Here is an 11,701-nt window from a genome sequence, read left to right as displayed (position 1 = left end):
TATCAGACACAAATTGATGTTTGGTTCCACATCTGTTTCCAGCCTCTAGCTCAGCTTTAGTTCTTTGATCATTTTTCAAAGCAACACACTGCAAAAAGCCTTTATATCTCTGCCTTTTACAGAGAGGGATGCTTTCAGAGATGAGCCCTATTCATGCTGTCTTGTTAAGCACCCTAATGAATACACCACTAGCGAGTGTCTATATGTGAGACCATCGCTCAGTTCAGTTATTGTAGCACTAAAGGAGAAAAAAGCAAAGAACAAATTTGACCAGCTTTTACTCATCCTCAAGTTGTTCCAAAACTATATGACTTCCACTTTCTTGTTGCTGGGAACACAAAAGAAGATATTTAGAAAAAAGTATTTGTCCATACAATGAAAGTCAATAGGGACTAAACCAAAACTGGACGCCATTGACATTCAGTGTATGGACAAATAAAATAAGAAGGAACGTCTTACAGGTTTAGAACATCATGAGGGTGAGTAAATGATTAAAAGACAGAATTTTATTTTTTGGGTGAATTATCCATAAACTGTAAGTATTGAAACTAATAAATGTTCAAAGCCCCATATACATAGTTCTTGATTCTCTTTCAATGACTTTCCCTTGTTTTATAATTTGTCCTATTGTACAGTCCTCGCAACGAAATTCACATTCAGCCACAGGAATGCTATTCTCTAAGAAGTGAGTGATGTGTCTCATTGTTTAAATATTCTTAGTACATAATCTCTTCGAGTTTATGTCCATGACAGTCTGGCAACGGCTCTGGTTTGGAAGGAAAAAGGATAGGGAGCAACTGTCTCTTGTTTTGTTCCAGTTTATAACTAATAAACAGCAAAATTATAGAGTGCTGCAGCTGTGACGTTGAAACCCGGAAGACTAATTTTCCATGTTTCCTTGAGATTTTCAGATGTTTTTTTGTTTTTTTTATTCACCAGTAAGGTCTCTGGTAAATGTAATTTATGGATCCATAGCAACATCAATGCCCATATCTTGTGCAAATTTAATTTCCTTTATTCTGATATAATCTCCTGCCCAGTTTTTCTTTTTGAAAATGTTCACACATGAACATTTTCACAATCATATGCAATTACACAGTGACTAGACAGAATGGTTGAGACCAATGAGAAAAAGCGTCTGCAAGCCACCTAAAAGATTTAAAGTCCAGCAATGGCAGGAAGCTTCAGAAGTATGCCTGGCTATTGTCAGAAAGTAATTCCATTTCATGAATAAGCGCTTGACTGCATACAGTGACAGCCTAGTCTTCAGCCTGTCTCTCTTGGCATCTCTGCCTGCACCAAACACTGACAGAATGTCATTTTAATGTTTGCAAATTCCAGGGTGAGAGCGATGCATTCTTCTCATCCTTTTTTTCAACTTGCGTCACACCGAAGGATGTTCAAAATAAATGTAAATAGAAAAAAGGAGACAAACTGACATGCTCCATCTTATCTAATTGAATGCCTACTACATAAAAGCATTGTGAGTTTGAGTGAGAGCCCTTATTTTGATGTAAAGGAAAAGAAAGGGGCTGAACTGGTACATACTAACCTAATGGGAAATCTAGGTTAAGCATGGTGGTCAAGATGGTTCTAACTTAAGTCAAACAAAACAGAGATCACAGTAATGTTATGTATTTTTCATACATACATATTTTGACTTTTTTTTTTTCAAAAATAAAATTTACTAAATATTCCTTTAAATTTTTACATTTTTAAAAATATATTTACAAAATATAAAATATTTTCTATACTATCAGAACCAGTTTTTTTCGGGTTTTTTTTCCTTAAAAAAAAAAGCTGTTTTTTTTAGCTGTACAATTCAGTTTTCTACTTGTTTGAACAACAACAAAACTCTGTAATTGAAAGCATATACAAGGATCTCTTGGAAGATCCACCTTGAAATAGCATGGATCTTATGGAGCAGACATGCTGCTATTGCCTCTAATACAGGACACTTTAACCACTTAAATAATACATGCGGTTATGCTCTAAAGTTGCTTGCACTGTTGTGATTGTGCACAGATATGAAAAACAATTATCAGGACTGGTTTTCTCAACATATGTGATTTTTTTCCCCTTACATTCAACTTAATTCTAAGAACAAAGTCTTTATTCCACTGCACTAGATTATTAAGCACTGTGTTCTTTATGTTTGTGCTTGCAAATGAGGCCAAAAGATCAAACCCAATGTGTTAATGCACAGGTCAGACAGAAGCATATGCCAAGTGGGATGTAGGTGCAATCTTCTTCCAGCCGGGTCTAACTGAGCTTGACAGTTTTCCTTTTTGGAACATGCATGAAGAGATGCATTATGCATGAGAGGCCTGTGTACCGTATGCCCACCTCTTTACTGACTGGCCCCTTTAAAAGTGCTGCCTGTCTACCTCGCCTCACCATGTACTACCTCGCTTTAGATGACATTTGTCCAAGGAATTGTGTTTACAGTCATGTAAAGTTTAAATAAACTTCAAAACCCTATAGAACATATAGGAGATTGTGTAAAATGTCCAGTTAACATATCATGATTGGCTCTGCTGTAAAGACCAATTTAACTCACGCCTGACACCGTTCCAGCTATGATCCACTTCAGATTTCAGATCTTGCACTTCTTCAACATCAAATCTTCGATATTGTCTCTAAAATGATTGGAAATGCAACATAAAATAAAAAAGTGAGGCGATAATTTTTATTCACAAAAAATTTACTTTTTGTGAATAAAACATATTCACAAAATGTTTTGCTGCATAATTATATAACTATCCCCCGGTTTCACAGACAAGGCTTAAGCCTAGTCCTAGACTTAAACGTAAGTCTGAGCTGTTTCAACTAAAAGAAACTTCCACTGACTTATCTTAAATATATATCAGTGCCTTTGTTTTGTCTCAAGATGCACACCAGTAATGTTTTTTTCTAAGTACGTTCATGAAAATGACTTAAATGTCCTAATTGAACTATGGCCTAATCCTGGCTTAATCTAAGCACTGTCTGTGAAACCGGGTCTATGTGTAAATGTTAATAAAAAACAATTCAATTCCAATTTAAATATTTTACAAAATATAAGTTTATTAACATCAAATACAACACAAATGTATTTTATTTATTTATATTCTAAATTAAAAAGTATTCTAAACCATGTGAATTATTTATGTCATAAATACAATCACGATTATAGTCATACTTTACACAGACAACCAAAGGTAGGTTCACCTATTTCAGAAAAATAAATAAATAAAAAGACAGAAATGACAGATTGCATTTAATTTTGACAGCGATATTTCAGTATGATGCCAAAGATGTCATCCCATGTTAACATAATAATACACTATGAACTCTCGATTGCTAGTTGTCCAACTGCATAATACTTGCTTTTCTGCTGACATGTGATTATGAAAACACCTCTTCTCCGAGAGACCTATTTTCAGAGTTATCAAATAATATGTTTGCAGTTTCTTTAAATGTCTATGAAAAGCTTCTCAAATGTGCAGAGTTCTCAGGTGTGTCCCTTTCAGAAGGCCGTGTATGATTTCGGATAATTGCCAGACTGCATTTGTCCTCCACATCTACATATCAATGGTGCCCAAACTAGGTGGACATTTGATGTGCTGCAGTATTTTCAGAGCCTTTTAATGGCGACTCAATAAAAGCAGGCATCTTTTTATGAGCAAGAACATCAAGTCTACATCCTGAAGCAATTACGACCGCCCCAAACCTCAAAATATGGCTAGCTATTTTGCCTGTAATTTAAGCTTGAATGTTATTAGACATGCAAAAATCAGTCAATGTCAAATCTACAACATAAATTACCAATATGCACTCCAAAACAATCTGCACGCCATAACATGGCACCTATATTGTGCTTATGGATTGGGATTCCTGACATTTTGATGCTCTTTAAAAAGCAGCAGCGAGCGAGCAGGCTGGTCGGCGAGAAGTTATGAAGTGGTGGAAGACATTTATCCATATGTCAGTGATAAGAGGCAACCTGTCAAAGGCTTGATGCCAAACTGCACCACCCGATGCGTAAACACTCTCACTCGGACAGTTCTTTTGTGCGATCAATGCCATGCTAGAGGCATTTTAGAAATCATCGATAACAAACACCTCCGTTCTCTTTCTTATTCCATCCTGTATCTGTCAAGAGCAAATTTGTCCATTGCCTAAGCAGTGGAAACAGCGTTGCATTATTGACCACGCTGTCTGAATTTATATGTGTGTAAGTGACTGCTGTCATGATGGAAGCGTTGATGGAAACGCAGGGCGGTGACAAATGTTCCCCATTGACATGTTTACTAAATGTCCTTTTATGCGGCTGTAGCCATTAAATGCACACTTTGGAAAGATAAATGAGACGGCTTGAGATTGCGTAATCATGTTTATGTATTCAGTGGGATTCTGCTCTGTTATATTAGTCTGTGAGACCAACTAGATCAGCTGGAACCATCTAAGACTAAGAGTTTTTTCAGCATGGTTCCTGACAAAGTTAGCAAATTGCCTATGGCAGATTATTTTCTAATATTTGTGTTTCCTCCGATGACTTATTTGATCAAGCCTTGGTAGCTATTGTGATTGCAAACACGGCAATATGTTGCAGTAGCTCGGCCCATTAGAAAGACTTTAATTCTCACTATAGTGAGCTTGCTGATTCATGAAGCCTAGAGGAGCAATAACTCAGAGATTTATCCCCTGCTAACAGAGTTGCAAATGGGACAGCCAAGAGAAGCTAATGATGTACTGTTGCTGCCAGTTAGCCAACATTTTAGCACCCAAACAAAGATGGATTTAGGAAGAATAGTAAGCAAGTTAGCATCCATATTTCTTTTATCTTGTCACAAGGGATTTTTGAGGGACAAAATTAGATTTAGTCATTCCTATAGAGAAGATAAATATGTGCATATGCTACAAAACATTAAACAAACATTTAATATCACAAAATATTTTCCAATTTTTTAAATTTGGATACACATACACTACTGTTAAAAAGTTTGGGGTCAGTAAGATTTATTTGTTTAATATTTATTTGATTTTTTCCGAGAGGGACACATTAAATTAATCAAAAGTGATTGTAAAGACATCTATAATGTTACAAAATAATGCACCAAGTGTTTTTAACACTGATAATAAATGTGACCCTGAAGAATGGAAACCCATTTCTACCAAAAAAGAAAAGGTAATTACAATGTTTTATCTACACTGTAAAAAAATAAGTGTAATTTTAACTGTAAAATTTTGTAAAAACACTACGAAAAAAAAAAACTGTTAATAGGTTAACAGTAAGTTCCCGTACTATATACAGGGAAAAACTGTAAAAGATCTAACCAGACATTTCATGTAATTTTACAATAAAATGCTGTTAATTGTACAGTTTTTACAAGTAAAAAAAAAGCAAAAAAACAAATCAATGTATAATTTACAGTCAAAAACTGTAAACTGATATTCCCAGAATTCCCTGCATGAAACTCCACATTTGAAAGTATCTTGTTGAAATAATCATGTTTTTTAATAGTTTTTGTTATCAGTTATGTACATTTTGGCTTTATGTTACATCTTCTGTTGTTTAATGAAAGTTTATTGCAATATTTATCGTGTGTTACCATGATGGTGTTTTTTGTTTACATGACTCTTGTGCACCTTCTATATTAGTTTATTCCATGGTCTGTCTGATACCGATTGGCTGGCAGGTGTTGATTAAATTAGTTTAACTGCACAGGTAGTTCCAGGTCAGTTTAATCACCGTTCCACATTAATGCCCTGTTTTAATTGATGCACACTAACCAACACACACACACACACACACGGAGAAAGAGAGAGAGAGGTCGGAGATCGCAGGTTGTGCTGCACACACACATAAACTTGTCAACGCTTTCCCGCGATTTTTATTACTAAAATAAAAGATACATACTAGATGGCTACATTAGATTCCCCAGCAACGAGGTGATAAAATCGCTGTTTTTGAAGTAATTGTTTGTAGAGAGAGACGAAGCAAGCAAGTACACACAACTGTCATCTCTCTCTCTCTCAATCGGCAATTAATTGAAATACATGTTATAATTCATTCAAATAAATGTGGTCTTATTTCATCTCTGTGTCTGATTTGAAGCTGGCAGAATACCCTTCCGGTCAAATATTGCGCTGCAAAGAGCAATGCAAGTTTTAACTTGTCTATAACTTAGCAAATGACCATGGAATAAGCGGGATAATCAACGGCTAGCCGTGCATTAAAGGATTTTAATGCACGACGTGGAGGCAAAGTACTTCTGCTTGTGGCGAAGCTACTTGTGATGAGCTTTGATTCTTCATGTGGCTTTCTCTTTTACCACCGGCATTATTATGGTGGATGTTAGTATGCTAAAGGTACAAAATAGATTTTAATAGCAGTGTGTTGTTGAATTTGGTTTACATTCAAATTTCATTGTTTGTAAATTACAGTTTTATACTGTAAATTGTACGGTTTGTTCTGTAAATGTGTTTACAGTTTTTCTGTATTTTTTTTTTTTTACAAAATTATGTTGGCAACCACAGCTGCCAACTTTTTTTTGTAAAAACTACAGATCTTTTTTTTTTTTTTTTTTTTTTTTTTACAGTGTAACAATTTGGATACACTTTCTTGTAATTCAGAGTTTACATTTCCCAACTCTTAGTTTATCTCACAATTGTTTTACCACATAGAAAAAAAAAAAGATTTCGTAATTGTGACTTTATTTCCCAGAATTCTAATAAAAAAAATTTGAATGAAGGATTACCATTTTTAATTGTTTTTTATCCCGTCATGGAAACAAGGTTCCATACTAAAGAATAGAGTAATGGCTGCTGATTTTTTTTTTCTCAACATAGTATATAAAGTTAAATAAAGTTAAAAAGTAATAAACTTAAATAAAATACATATAATAAAACTTAAAAAATAAACCCCACACTTATCTGGTTCCATAGTGATTAATTAATGGATATACTATTTAAAAGAGGAGCTGAATGCTTGAATAACAGCATGAAAGCAGTCCTAATTGTGTACTTAACATCACATTCCTTTAACAAGCTTCTACAGCAATCCATAAACACAGCAGCTAAACATTAACATTCTGTAGCAGCCATCAATGACATACCAGCTGAAACTGCTATGACAGAAAAAGCTTTAACTATACCCCATTCAAATTCTACGTTGACTTTCTCAGCTCACTACAGAGATCATCCGACATTTAAAATAATCACTCTGTGGGGAAAGTGTAGTGAGCTTGTTGCTGTCTCCGAATGAATAATGTGCCATGAAGTTCCTGTCTCATATTGATTAGCAGGTGAATGACTGAGCCAGTACAAACCTATTATTTCTATTATTTATATGTAAGTTCTCTTTCCATCAAATCTGCTGAAGTTTTATGAGCTTTGAGAGTGTGTGTGCATGAGACAGCGAAATAAATGGAGAGACTAGTTTCTTTTACATTATACTGTTTAATAAAAGCCAACAAATAAACAATTAAAAATCAACTTAAATAATGGATATTAAGAGCAGTGCAATACAAGACGATACTGAACCTTTGAAATATTATTTCATTTAAAAAAAAAAAATTCTATGATTTTATGGTTATGCAAATGATAACAATAACTCATTTTTCTCTCTCAGCGGGTGTTCTATAATGGTAGACTGCCTGCTGCATTCAAATGTCAGTTTATAATACCAGTTTTTGGTAAACACAGACAGCAGGTTACAATATTTAAAGAGAAATATACACCGGTTATGTTTCTTTATAACAAATAAATTGCTTTATAAAGAATGTTCCTAAAAAGAATGTCACTGTTACACTTTTGTCACAGATTATATATTTGCACCCTAAAAAAATAAATATACACATTTTGAACACAGTGTAAGTAGCAAAAGATCAATATGAGCTGATATGGGAACTAGCATAAGACTGATTCTTGAGACATGGGACAAAACACCGAATAATCAACATTTGGATTAACATAAATCAGATGATCTTCACATAAATGTACTATTTCATTTATTGTGCTTATATATTTTTTTCTCATAACCTTGATATGTTAGCTCGGTCATACAAATTGTAAAGAAATAATCAGTTTGAAACTATCTTTTTAATATCCAAATTGAATTACAGGCAAGCAAAAACACAGCCAGTTTTGTCCCTGTACTCAAGAATTAGCGATAAATGATGGAAAATATATTTTAAAGTTGGCATAAAAGCCTACAGCAACATTTAGTCTATTTGGATTTTGTTCTTTGATTCGAGTCCACTTTGAAGAGGTAAGGAGCAATTAATTGCACATTACAGTACAAAGCACTGATTAAAAATAGACTCTTTTAATGAACATTCACACACACTCACATTTCCATACATGCATACACAGAAAAACACACAATCTGACAGAAGTATAGACAGAGATAAGAAGAGAGGGAGCGAGCGCAGGTGGACCTCTACGTACAGACTCTTATTTTGATGGGAAGTTGAGGAGAGATCACAGCAGAGTTGAAACAGAGATCTCTGAAAGAATAACAGAAACAGGTCAAAGCTCACAACGCATGTCAAAATCAAGGACACATTTCTGATATCTGACCCGAGTACAAAAATAACTGGTTTCAATCCAAATTGTACATTTTATTATAAAATTATCCTGAGGGTTGGGTGATGTGAATTATGATTTGTGGTCAGGCTTAAAGTTTTAATTAAGAGCAAGCCTAAGTTTGGAAGTGAAGTGGTTCATTAATCACCAAACTGGGCAATCCATAAGAGGCCATAGCTCATCACTTTCATCTGAAATTATCCTTATTCAGAGCGCAAACAAGAAACCTTTAAGTAAATGAGAGTTAGGGAGGCATTATTCCTTGTCACTAGATGTGGGTTAGTATTCAGAGCTTGTTATCCAACATCAAACTTACATTTCATCTTGTGTGTTAGCTACGCTAGAAAAAAATAAAAATAAATTGTGTGCGGAGAGGAGCTGCGCTGTCAGTTAAACACAGATATTTCTTCTCTAATTTTAAATATAGCTGAAATCACAGCACAGCTATTGTCTTTATCTTATGTTTATTTGATTTCACCAGACGACGGCTGCCCTGTCCTGCAAAAATGTAAACAGGTTTGTGTAAGTAAATTGCTCAGTGCAAAGAAAGAAGTAATGGGTACCTGGTATTTCTTTTTTCATGTGTCTAATAGACATGAACAAGTTCTTTGAAAAAACATCTATGACCTTTGAAACGTGTCTAGTCTTCATGCTCTATGTTGACAATGGTTTCAATAATAATAAACATACATTTGCATAAAGCATCCACATTTGTCCATGCCCATGTTGATTAGAGTATTAAAAAAAATGTTAAGTATTAATTTAAGGTACATTTAGAACAAATAAAAATGTGTGATTAAGTTGTGATTAATCGCGAGTTAACTCATGACAATCATGCGATTAATCTCGATTCAATATTTGAATTGATTGACAGCCCTAAAATAAATATATATGCACACACACACACACACATATATATATATATATATGTATATACACATACATACATATCAGTCTACACTCCATACACTATAATGGTAAAGCAAAAAAACATTTTTGCAAATTTATTAAAAATAAAACACTTAAATGATTCCATTGCATAAGTACTCATACCCTTATATGGGTCAGATGGAATTTAGCTCAGGAGCATTCATATTGCTTGTAGGTGTTACTAGACTTTGAGTGAAGGCAACCTGTGGTAAATTCAATTGAATGGGTAAGATTTGGAAAGGTATAAGAAATTATGATCAGCACTCACGAGAAAAGTCTTATTTTTTTCGTTTTATTTAACGTTCATCACCGATAGGGGAAAGACACAAACTTTTCAGCTACAAAGCCTTCCTCAGTGTGCAAGACAATTCAAACCCTCCACCCACTTTTTAAATCACCAATTATGTCGACGTCATCACTCATTAGCCAATGTTGAATCACCAGAATCATTAAAACATTTCCTTTTAATTACTGGAGAATTTTCATGTATATATATACACACAACACAAAACATCACATCCACTCCACATCCATTAAATGAATAATCCAAGATAATTCTTGCTTTAGTGTGATGTACTAGTGGATAATATGTTTTTAGTGGACGAGTTATTTTAGATTGTAATAACATTGTTTTACTGTATGTTTGATCAAATACATGCAGCCTTTCTGAGCATAAGAGACTTCTTTCAAAAACAACATACAAACAGAGTCAAACGAAGGCTGTGTGCGTGTGTGTTTTCTTAAATTAAGGTTAATGCTTTAAAAATATCAATGGGATATGAAACAAATTATTTTTATATTTATTTTATAATGTTCCAACTGATATTCAATACAACAGCACTCTTGCTAGTGTGATATTCCTTAAATATGTGCCTTGTCCCCATCAGCAGTTGCAGTCCATCTGTGCAATAGAATGTGAACGATTCTGTAAGCAACTGACCAAAACGAATGAATCAGCTTTTATGTAACTTGGTATGAGACCACGACCAGCCAGTCGCTCTACTTGAAAATATCGCTAAGCACTTCCCACTGTCTGCACAATTACCTGGATTTACACCCCACACCTTTAAAAGCGTTCCATTTCACCCACCTTCCTCTCTGTCTTTCTTCTCTCTCAGATTCATTTCACTCACTGTGCCTAAGGCTTCCAGGTCACGTCACCAGGGTCTGAACAGGAAGTTTGATCTCAAATGACCTGTCTCTGCCCGTCTGGGTCTGCAGGGCTGATCTGAGGCCAGTGCTGACACACGGAGGACTCAGAGCAGTCCAATAAAATAAGAGTGAAGGGCACTGCAGCCTTTTGATCCGCTTCTTTACCTGCTTTAACCTCCCCTCCCATGGCTTCTCATTCACACACACACATAAATAAAACATGATAACAGAACAATGGAAAATCTATGAGGATTGTGACAAGAAGAGATTAGGAAAATAAATTCAATAAAATGAGGTATATAGTAGGCATACAGTATTTACTATAAGTGGGATTAATACTTGAATGAATGCAAATTTTTTTACAGTTATTTAATTACACAATTCATTTGAAAAATCTTTTATGCTCACCAAGGCTGCATTTATTGATTAAAACATAAGCAAAAAAAGTAATATTACTAAATTTTTTAGAAGCCATTACTCAAGTCATCAGTGACACATGATATTTCAGAAAACGAGTAAGTAACATTTAATATTATTATAATGATGATTATTATTATTATTATGTTGTTGTTGTGCTACTTAATATTTTTGTGGAAATCATAAAACATTTTAGGATTCATTGATGAGTAGAAAGGTGCTTTTTATAATGTGAATTTTTTTATTTTTTTATTTAATATATCTTTGCTGAATAATAAAATAAAATAAAATAATAAAATAAAATTTAATTAAATTCCTGAGCCCGAATCTTTAAATAGTGGTGTATATGCAAACAAGGAAGTTCTTACATGCACAAACAAAAAATGGAAATTTCAGTCTGCTTTTGGACTGTTTGGTCTGTTTCTGCTATATAAATAAAAATACATTTTTCAAATTGTTATAGCAGGTCAGTTTTGAATTAACTATTACTGTAAGTTGGTGTAATGTTAAGGTGACATTTGTGAGATATACATGCATTTCACCATGACAGACTTACCTATTCAATCCAATTCCCTTTACAATACACACTATTTTAATGTCACATAAATGTTTGTGTTCTCATAATTGTTAT

At 34.1% G+C, this 11,701-nt stretch overlaps 1 protein-coding gene across 1 annotated transcript in view; it reads right to left on the bottom strand.

Annotated features, from left to right (window-relative positions):
• Positions 1-7,431: 7,431 nt before the first annotated feature.
• The window catches only part of tsnare1 (T-SNARE Domain Containing 1), a 142,061-nt gene continuing 137,791 nt past the window's right edge, over positions 7,432-11,701 (bottom strand). Inside the window, exon 12 of the mRNA XM_079444937.1 lies at positions 7,432-8,492. The gene's annotated coding sequence lies outside the window, so the exon portion shown is untranslated. The remainder of the gene's footprint in view (positions 8,493-11,701) is intronic.

This window comes from Barbus barbus (genome assembly GCF_936440315.1).
Source record: "Barbus barbus genome assembly, chromosome: 21".
Classification (NCBI taxonomy): domain Eukaryota; kingdom Metazoa; phylum Chordata; class Actinopteri; order Cypriniformes; family Cyprinidae; genus Barbus; species Barbus barbus.
The sequence above is the reverse complement of the archived record's forward strand: the minus strand, read 5'-3'. Positions and strand labels throughout refer to the sequence as shown.